We start from the raw sequence: 10,138 nt of genomic DNA, 5'->3' as shown, positions 1-10,138 counted from the left end.
GTTCACAGGACAATATGTCACTTTAGTAGGCTCGTCAAAAGACTGTTTACTCTTTAAGACTCTGAGAAACCCTCACTTTCTTGTGTTGACCAGCCATAAACTTTTCTTTCACTAACTTGTCCAATCCAAAGTTGATTCCAGCAGAAAGACTCACCTTAAAGTAGACCTCCAAATCCTCAAATTCATGCCTGAAATCCATCACACCCTTCTAAGATGCTACTGAGATGGTCAACACATTGCACTCCCTTATTACAGCAAGCAATAAACTCTGATTTGCTTTATCAAGAGATTATTTTGGTGACCAACAAGTTATCTTAATGGAATTTTCAGGGAGTGGGAAATAGATAGAACCACTAATCTGGGCCAAGCTGATTGTCTTTCTGATCTAAGAGACCCAGAGACTGTTGCCAGTAGGTGCTGGACCTAAGAAATCATGATGTATAGCAAGGGATCACAGTCATACTGGATTAAGTTCAAGATGAACATGCAGAGGAAGCTGGAGAGCAAAGAGAGGGGAATGGAGCAAACTTATGCAAAGAGAAGAAGCAATGGAAAAAATGGTGTGGCCTCTGAGAGTTAAACTCTTCCACACCTGGCATTCCAGCTCTGTTCTCTGTGAGGCCTGAGAATGGTACCTTATTTCCCAACTCAGAAATCCAGGCAAGTGCTGGTGGTGTCATAAGGCAGAGAAACTCTGTTGTGTTTGGGGAATTTATATACTTATTTATTTATGCTGCTTTACCAAGAAGCCTAGTTGCCAACTGATCATGTATCAAGAAGGAAATAAATCACTCTCCCTTTTCTCCAGCTAGAAAAGTGCAGCAGTTGTGTTTCTACGAATTTGACCCCCATCTGTTGGATAAGGGCATAAAGTGTATTTTATGTTGCTAAGTCATGGAGTTCCATGTAATTGGGCCATTAAATTCTTTATGATTAGTCATTAAGCCCATGAAGGACAAGAAACTGAACAAGAGTTTTGAAGAAGAAAGCCTAAGGAAGATGCATCAGGAAAGCAGAAAGGGAGCGAGGATGCCTTATAGACACCAGCCTTTAAAGGGGACCATTGATGATCTGCGTCATATAAACCAGCAGGGTCTGAGGACCTTCACAAGGACCATTCAGGGGCCCAGAGCTGTGTTGAACAGAACCGACTCAGTACCTTGGCCAGCTGCTAATTCCTTAGGAAAAGCTGCTTTTGTATAAAGAGGAACATCGTTCTGCATATACTTCAGAATTAAATATCTAGCCAAACTGTGAATGAATTAAATACATTCTCTATGCTTCACGTTTTCATAGACCAAAATAAGTATGGCTTTACCTGGTGAATTAAGAGCTAATTCCCTCTAAGCTGGACTAGACAATATTAATATGTCCCAAGTTGAGAACAGAAGACAGTAGGCCCACCCCCATCCAACCATGAAGAGGATTATCCTTTATTTAAAATAGTTTCTGTTCTTTGCAAGAAAAAAATAGGGCATGTAGAAACTTCTAAGGCATTTAATAAAAGTTGACTTTGTTGAGCTTCAAAATAACCCTGGAGAGTAAATGTACTCGTCTCCACTTTACCAATAGCTAAACAGAGGTACCATTTTATAACTAAAGCCGAGGTTGAATAACTTGCCCAAAGTTCAATAGCACATTGAAAGAAGAATGAGTCAAATCCAGGTCTTCATTCTCCATAGTGCCATCTAAAGTTTTTCAGGACAGCTTATAGGACTGAAGTAGGCAGAGAAAATGATGACATATCCAAAGGTCCAGCATAATTTCCACATCTGTTGCTAAAACTATGCTATGCAGAGGAATCCAAGGAGAATTATGACGGCTAAGTTAATTTTATTTTTCATGGCTCAAAAAAAAAAAAAAAATTCCTGGCTGGACACAGTGGCTCACGCCTGTAATCCTGGTACTTTGGGAGGCCAAGGCGGGCAGATCAGCTGAGGTTGGGAGTTTGTGACCAGCCTGACCAACATGGACAAACCCCATCTCTACTAAAAATACAAAATTAGCGGGGTGTGGTGGTGCATGCCTGTAATCCCAGCTACTTGGGAGGCTGAGGCAGGAAAATTGTTTGAACCCAGGAGGTGGAGGTTGTGATGAGCCAGGATCGTGCCATTGCACTTCAATCTGGGCAACAAGAGCGAAACTCCGTCTCAAAAAAAAAAAAAAAAAAAAAAAAAAATCCCAATGCTTCAGATTTTATATAACTAAACAAATGGAAGATTTTGAATTAAAAGGAGAAAACAAAGGAGCAAAAACTTCACTATTATTTTCTCTTGATGATTACTAATGACTTTCATCTGCTACCTTCTGTAACTATTGAAAGTTTCCATTTGAAAAATAACTTAATAGTTTTTAAATGCCAAAGAAATCAATTTTCTTTCTGTATGGGTGCCTTTTAGTCCCAATCAATATCATATTATTTTTAAAGAATGTATTTACTACTAAAACATATAAATAAAAAGAAAAAATAATGTAATACTATATTTAACTTTATATAAATAAGAATTATTTCCACTTTTATTACATTTTTCAGTATTAATACTCAACAGTTTAATCATCTAGCTAATTTGATCAGTTATAAATATCTATTTTTTCTCTTTGAGGCCTAAAGAATGATGAACAGCTAGAATTATCTACAAGCAACAGGAAGCCATTGGCCATCATTTTTTAGAACAGCATTCCTTCAGTAAATTACTCAAATGGAATAATTATAAAGATATTTGCTTTTTTTTCTGAACACAGCCCAGTATCATTAAACATCTAGCAGGATCCAATGCTTTCTTAGTTTGTTTTTGTTACAAATACTTATGGCTTTAATAGGAAAATATTGGCACAGCTATGTGTAAACTGTGCATATTTCTGTGCTTTTTGAAAGCTTTCAGAGATTTGTTTGCTCTGCAAGCTTTACTCATTCATTCATCTACCTCAGCAAAGTTGACCATCTATGGACACTCTTTTTTTTTTTTTTGAGACAGAGTCTTGCTCTGTCACCCAGGCTGGAGTGCAGTGGTGTGATCTCAGCTCACTGCAACCTCCGCCTCCCGGGTTTAAGTGATTCTTCTGGCTCATCCTTATGGACACTCTAAAGCAAATTGATTGATCTGTTCTCGAGTGTCTAGCCATCTAATCAGACCTGTCCATTTGCTCACTCCTCAAACGTGATAAATGCTTGAGAAACAAAAATAAATAGATCAAAGTCCCTGGCTTGAGAGGTTAAAGGGGGAAGACAGACAAATACACTCCAATGATTTGTAGGAATTTGATACATAAATTTTAAAAACAAAAAAGAACTCACCTAATATTCTTTGAGAACACTGAGGAGAGTATGCTTAACACTGAAAGGAAAAATTAAGAAAAGCTAATTAGGAAAATGTGAATTGAGTTGAATTTTGAAAGATAACTCAATACAACTAATACTTACTGAGTTCTACGACAAGCCAGACATGTGTTCAGCCTCTACTGTTTTAATTCCTTTAATACTCACAATAACCATCTGAATTAAGTACCATTAGTATCCTAGTACCTCACTTAATCCTCATTTTAAGCATGGGGAAATTTTAGAGTCATTAAAACATTGTGCCTGTGACACTTGGTCAGGTAACACAGGAAATTAGAATGACATGTTTCCTATCTCATTTTTGACTAAGGGGCTGATAAAATAACATCAGTTACCCAAGCATAAATCAAACCCCTTCCCATCAATGCAGTTTTATACATAAAATGATGCCTAGTCTATAAGAGTGTATGGTCAGGGGATCTGCAGAGACTTCTTTTTGGGAATAGGTTGTTATGCTGTAAATCTCTGCCCTACCATTTATGGTGGAAGGCTGTCAACCTCTCCCTTTAAATATAGGGAGAGAGGTTTCAAGGAAATAACTGAAAGACCTCAGAAATTTGCTTCCAGTAATCAGGAGATATAAAGCACTTTGCTTGCCTCAGTTTTGAGAAAGCTTTATCAAGTTTTAACTAGAATAGCTGAAGGGTAAAGCAGGCCTGGCTGTGGTGATAGAGCCTGGAGAAGGTTTCTGCATTGGAATCTGTCACCTCATACTAAGTAAGGTAGCTGAGGCTTTCCAAAGTCAGATAAAGGTCACATGAGAGAAAGTCCACAAACGGCCTTCTTGCTGCTGTCTGATGGTGTTGCCTGGAGGGGCAAGGAGACCTCAGTGAAAAACCACTGGATATGTAACTGCTGATAGCCAGGTGCTGATAAAGGAATTACAAACAGCCACCAAAAAGGAGGCTTCAAGGTGATTTCAGAGAGAGACCCAGGAAGGAATCTCCACAGAAGTCACAAAACCTTCGCTAAGAGAAAGATCTGGCTCTTATCTGCCAGGCCACTTAGGGTTAGCACCTTTAGTTGTCTGTCAGGTCCATAGATAAGAAAACCACCCACCAAGTATGAAATGTCCTATCCTTTTGTCTTTCCTCCTTTTCCTAATAAGATTCCTACAGAGAATAAAACCTGAAAACAACTAGTGAGTGGGTGAAAAAGCAAGCAGAGAGGGAGCAAACAGAGGAAGGACCTTGCCCCTTTCAGCTCACCCCTTGACTCATTCAAGGCCTCCAGTCTGAAGTGGACCCAGACTCCACCAGGGAAACAATTAGCCAATACATCAGGCCCAGGATTTTGTCTGGTATCTTGGACAGGACATTATAGTTTCCAAATTCAGACTGTGTTTACACTTAAAGTCACCAGAAGACCAGAACCCAAGAATTGAAGCCACAGGCTTGCGGGGGTGTCATCCAACACCCCTGGGGACTTGCTCCACTGATGAAAAGTTGGAGGACAGTGGGAGATTTCATGCGCGTCCGTGTGAAGAGACCACCAAACAGGCTTTGTGTGAGCAATAAAGCTTTTAATCACCTGGGTGCAGGCAGGCTGAGTCCGAAAAGAAAGTCAGCAAAGGGAGATAGGGATGGGGCAGTTTTATAGGATTTGGGTAGGTAAAGGAAAATTACAGTCAAAGGGGGTTGTTCTCTGGCGGGCAGGAGTAGGGGTCACAAGGTACTCAGTGGGGGAGCTTTTGAGCCAGAATGAGCCAGGAGAAGGAATTTCACAAGACAATGTCATCAGTTAAGGCAGGAACAGGCCATTTTCACTTCTTTTATGGTGGAATGTCATCAGTTAAGGCAGGAACCGGCCATCTGGATTGTACGTGCAGGTCACAGGGGATATGATGGCTTAGCTTGGGCTCAGAGGCCTGACATTCCTGTCTTCTTATATTAATAAGAAAAATAAAATGAAATAGTGATAAAGTGTTGGAACAGTGAAAATTTTGAAGGGTGGTATGGAGAGATAAAGGGCGATGTTTCTCAGGGCTGCTTCGAGCGGGATTAGGGGCGGCGTGGGAACCTAGAGTGGGAGAAATTAAGCTGAAGGAAGATTTTGTGGTAAGGGGTGATATTGTGGGATTGTTAGAAGAAACATTTGTTGTGTAGAATTATTGGTGATGGCCTGGATACGGTTTTGTATGAATTGAAAAACTAAATGGAATAACAGAAGGAGAAAAACAGGTATAAAAGGTCTAAGAATTGGGATGACTCAGGACATCTGATTAGAGAGTGCCTAAGGAAATTCAGCATAGTCCTGCCAGCAAAGATTATTTATTTACTTCAAGAGTTAAGAGTGGCAGTTTGGGGATAGCACCAGGAGATGTCAGCTATGATGGCTTGGAGAAACAGTGTAAACCGACAGTGTAAACAAGAGCAGGGCCTGTATGAGTAGTTGAGAACAGTGAATAGGAGTATGACTAGACAGAAGATAGTAGGGATGACAAGTTTTTTTGGGGCACAGTCTAAGTTGGTCTGGTTTCTGGAATGAGACTGGGGCCTAATAAAAAGGAGAGTCTATACAGGAGTTTAAATGGGCTGTACCTTGTAGCATTCTGAGGACAGGTCTGACTTCTGAGAAGGGAAAGTGGTAAAAGTATTGTCCAGTCCTTTTTAAGTTGGTGGCTGAGCTTGGTGAGGTGTGTTTTTAAAAGACCTTTAGTCCATTCTACTTTTCTTGAAGACGGAGGACCGTAAGGGATATAAAGGTTTCACTGAATACTAAGAGCCTGAAAAACTGCTTGGCTGATTTGACTAATAAAGGCTGGTCTGTTATCAGACTGTATAAAGGTGGGAAGGCTAAACTGAGGAATTATGTCTGACAGAAGGGAAGAAATGACTGCGGTGGCCTTCTCAGACCCTGTAGGAAAGGCCTGTACCTATCCAGTGAAAGTGTCTACCTAGACTAAGAGGTATTTTAGTTATCTGACTCGGGGCATGTTGAGTAAAGCTAATTTGCCAGTCCTGGCTGGGGGCAAATCCTCGAGCTTGATGTGTAGGGAAGGGAGGGGGCCTGAATAATCCCTGAGGAGTAGTAGAATAGCAGATGGAACACTGAGAAGTTATTTCCTTGAGGATAGATTTCCACGATGGAAAGGAAATGAGAGGTTCTAAGAGTCGGGCTAGTGGCTTGTACTATAGCATAACCTGCCTTTGCTGGTGTGTGGCGATTAGGCCTGGTGGAACTGCCATCAATAAATCAAGTGTGATCAGGGTGAAGAATAGGAAAGAAGGAAATATGGGGAAATGGGGTGAATATCAGGTGGATCAGAGAGATACAGTCATGGGGGTCAGGTGTGGTATCAGGAATAATGTGGGAGGCCGGATTGAAGTCCGGGCCAGTAACAGTGGTAATTGTGGGACTTAACAAAGACTGAGTACAGCTGAAGGAACCGGGGAGCAGAAAGCATATGCGTCAGGTATGAGGAAGAAAATAGATTTTGGAACTTATGAGAAATGTAGAGAGTGAGTTGAGCATAGTTTGTGATTTTTAGGGCCTCTTAAAGTATTAAAGCAGCAGCAGCCGCCGCATGCAGACATGATGGCTAGGCTAAAACAGTAAGGTCAAGTTGTTTGGACAGAAAGGCTACAGGGTGCGGTCCTGGCTCTTGTGTAAGAATTCTGATCGCACTAACCATGCCTAGGAAGGAAAGGAGTTGTTGTTTTGTAAGGGATTGAGGTTTGGGAGATTAATCAGACACGATCAGCAGGGAGAGCATGTGTGTTTTTATGAGAATTATGCTGAGATAGGTAACAGATGAGGATGAAATTTGGGCTTGACTGAAGTAATGGGAGCTGTCTGTGAAGCCTTGCAGCAGTACAGCCCAGGTAATTTGCTGAGCCTGATGGGTGTCAGGGTCAGTCTAAGTGAAAGCAAAGACATGCTGGGACGAGGGGTGCAGGGGAATAGTGAAAAAAGCATCTTTAAGATCGAGAAGGGAATAGTGAGTTGTGGAGGAAGGTATTGAGGACAAAAGAGTGTGCGGGTTGCGCACCACAGGGTGGATAGGCAAAACAATTTTGTTGATAAGGCGCAGATCCTGAACTAATCTGTAAGACTTGTCCGGTTTTTGGACAGGTAAAATGAGAGAATTGTAAGGAGACTTTATAGGCTTTAAAAGGCCATGCTGTAGCAGGCGAGTGATAACAGGCTTTAATCCTTTCAAAGCATGCTGCGGGATGGGATATTGGCATTGAGTGGGGTAAGGGTGATTAGGTTTTAATGGGACGGTAAGTGATGCATGATCGGTCGCCAAGGAGGGAGTAGAGGTGTCTTATACTTGTGGGTTAAGGTGGGGGGATACAAGAGGAGGATGCAAAGGAGGCTTTGGATTGGGAAGAAAGGCAGCAAGGAGATGTAGCTGTAATCCAGGAATAGTCAGGGAAGCAGATAATTTAGTTAAAGTGTCTCGGCCTAATAAGGGAACTGGGCAGGTGGGGATAACTAAAAGGAGTGCTTAAAAGAGTATTGTCTAAGTTGGCACCAGAGTTGGGGAGTTTTAAGAAGTTTAGAAGCCTGGCTGTCAATACCCACAACAGTTATGGAGGCAAGGGAAACAGGCCCTTGAAAAGAAGGTAATGTGGAGTGAGTATCCTCAGTATTGATTAAGAAGGAGACAGACTTACCCTCTACAGTGAGAGTTACCAGAAGCTCGGCGTCCGTGATGGTCTAGGGGGCTTCCGAGGTGATAGGGCAGCGTCAGTCTTCAGCCGCTAAGCCAAGAAGATCTGGGAAGCAGTCAGAGAGACTTGGGCCAGAGTTCCAGGGGCTCTGGGAGTGGCTGCCAGGTGAGTTGGACAGTCCAATTTCCAGTAGGGTCCCGCACAGATGGGAAGTGGCTTAGGAGGAATCCTGGGATGCAGGCATTCCTTGCCCTGGTGGCCAGATTTCTGGCACTTGTAGCAAGCTCCTGGGGGAGGAGGTTCTGGAGGGATGCCTGGCCGCTGTGGTTCAGGCATTTGGAAGTTCTTGTGTGCTGGAGATGTGGCTGAGGTTTGTCTCACAGTGGAGGCAAGGAATTGCAACTTTTTTCTATTATTGTACACCTTGAAGGCGAGGTTAATTAAATCCTGTTGTGGGGTTTGAGGGTCGGAATTTAATTTTTGGAGTTTTATTTAATGTCAGGAGCAGATTGGGTAATAAAATGTATTTTGAGAATAAGACGGCCTTTTGACCTTTTAGGTTCTAGGGCTGTAAAGTGTCTCAGGGTTGCTGCCAAAGAAGTCATGAACTGGGCTGGATTTTTATATTTGAAGAAAAAGAGCCTAAATGCTATCTCATTTGGGATAAAGAAAAAGGAGCATTAACCTTGACTATGCCTTTAGCTTCAGCCACCTTTTTAAGAGTAAATTGCTGGGCAGGTGGGGGAGGGCTAGTCATGGAATGAAACTGTAAGCCGGACCAGGTGTGAGGAGGGGAGGTGATAAAAGGATTATAGGGTGGAGGAGTGGAGGCTAAGGAAGACCTGGGACCTAGCTCAGCCTGGCGAGGAGCAGCCTGGGGAGGAGGGGAGAGGTCAGATGGGTCTGTAGAAAAGGAAGATTAGAAAGACTCAGCGACGCTTGGGGTTGGGACTGAGGGGAGAGGTGGGAGGGAAAGAAGGAAGATTTGGGATGAGTTGCATTGGGAACAGAGACTAGAGAGGGACTGATGTGTAAAAGAATGCCTGGATGTCAGGCACCTCAGACCATTTGCCCATTTTACGACAAGAATTATTTAGATCTTGTAGGATGGAAAAATTGAAAGTGCCGTTTTCCGGCTATTTGGAACTACTGTTGAGTTTGTATTGGGGTCAAGCAGCATTGCAGAAGAAAATAAGACACTTAGATTTTAGGTCAGGTGAGAGTTGAAGAGGTTTTAAATTCTTAAGAACACAGGCTAAGGGAGAAGAAGGAGGAATGGAGGGTGGAAGGTTGCCCATAGTGAAGGAAGCATGCCTAGAGAAAAGAGAGAGTAGAGACATGGAGGGAAGGGGTTCAGGGGTTCTTAGCTTCCAGAAAAGCAGGAAAGGGGTTGGGGCATGGAAATAAGGGATGGGGCACAGAGATAAGAGGTCGGGGCACAGAAATAAGGGATTGGGGCACAGAGATAAGAGGTTGGGGCATGGAAATAAGGGATTGGGGCACAGAGATACTTGCCCCTCCTTTAGAAAAGCGGGACTTGCCGCTAAGAGTGAAGGATAAGGGGTTGCAGGTTTCTTGCCCCCCAGAAAGGTGGAGAATGGGTAGAGACACAGAGAGAAGGGGTTAGGGTACTTGCCCCTTCCCCAGAAAAGCGGGACTTGCCACTAAGGGTGAAGGACCAAGGCAGGTGCCCCTGCGTGGTCTTACACCTCTGAAATGTGGGTGAATAATCAGAGAGGCGTCCCTGCAATGATTAAACACCAAGGGAAGGCTGCCTTCCCTAGTCCGTGACTGGTGCCGGAGTTTTGGGTCCACGGATAAAACGTGTCTCCTTTGTCTCTACCAGAAAATGAAAGGAATTGAAATTAAAAGAAGGGAGAGATTGAAGTGTGGTGCCAAGATTGAATGGAGAAAGAGGTTGAGGGATAGTGAGGGAGGTTGGAGAAGAGAGTAAAAAGAGGCCGCTTACTGGATTTGAAATTGGTGAGATGTTTCTTGGGCTGGCCGGTCTGAGAACCTGAGGTCGTAGGTGGATCTTTCTCACAGAGCAAAGAACAGGAGGACAGGGGATTGATCTCCCAAGGGAGGTCCCCGGATCCGAGTCATGGCACCAAATTTCATGCACGTCCGTGTGAAGAGACCACCAAACAGGCTTTGTGTGAGCAATAAAGCTTTTAATCAC

The sequence above is a fragment of the Pongo pygmaeus genome, chromosome 2 (assembly GCF_028885625.2).
Source record: "Pongo pygmaeus isolate AG05252 chromosome 2, NHGRI_mPonPyg2-v2.0_pri, whole genome shotgun sequence".
NCBI lineage: Eukaryota > Metazoa > Chordata > Mammalia > Primates > Hominidae > Pongo > Pongo pygmaeus.
This window is presented reverse-complemented; position numbering follows the sequence as displayed.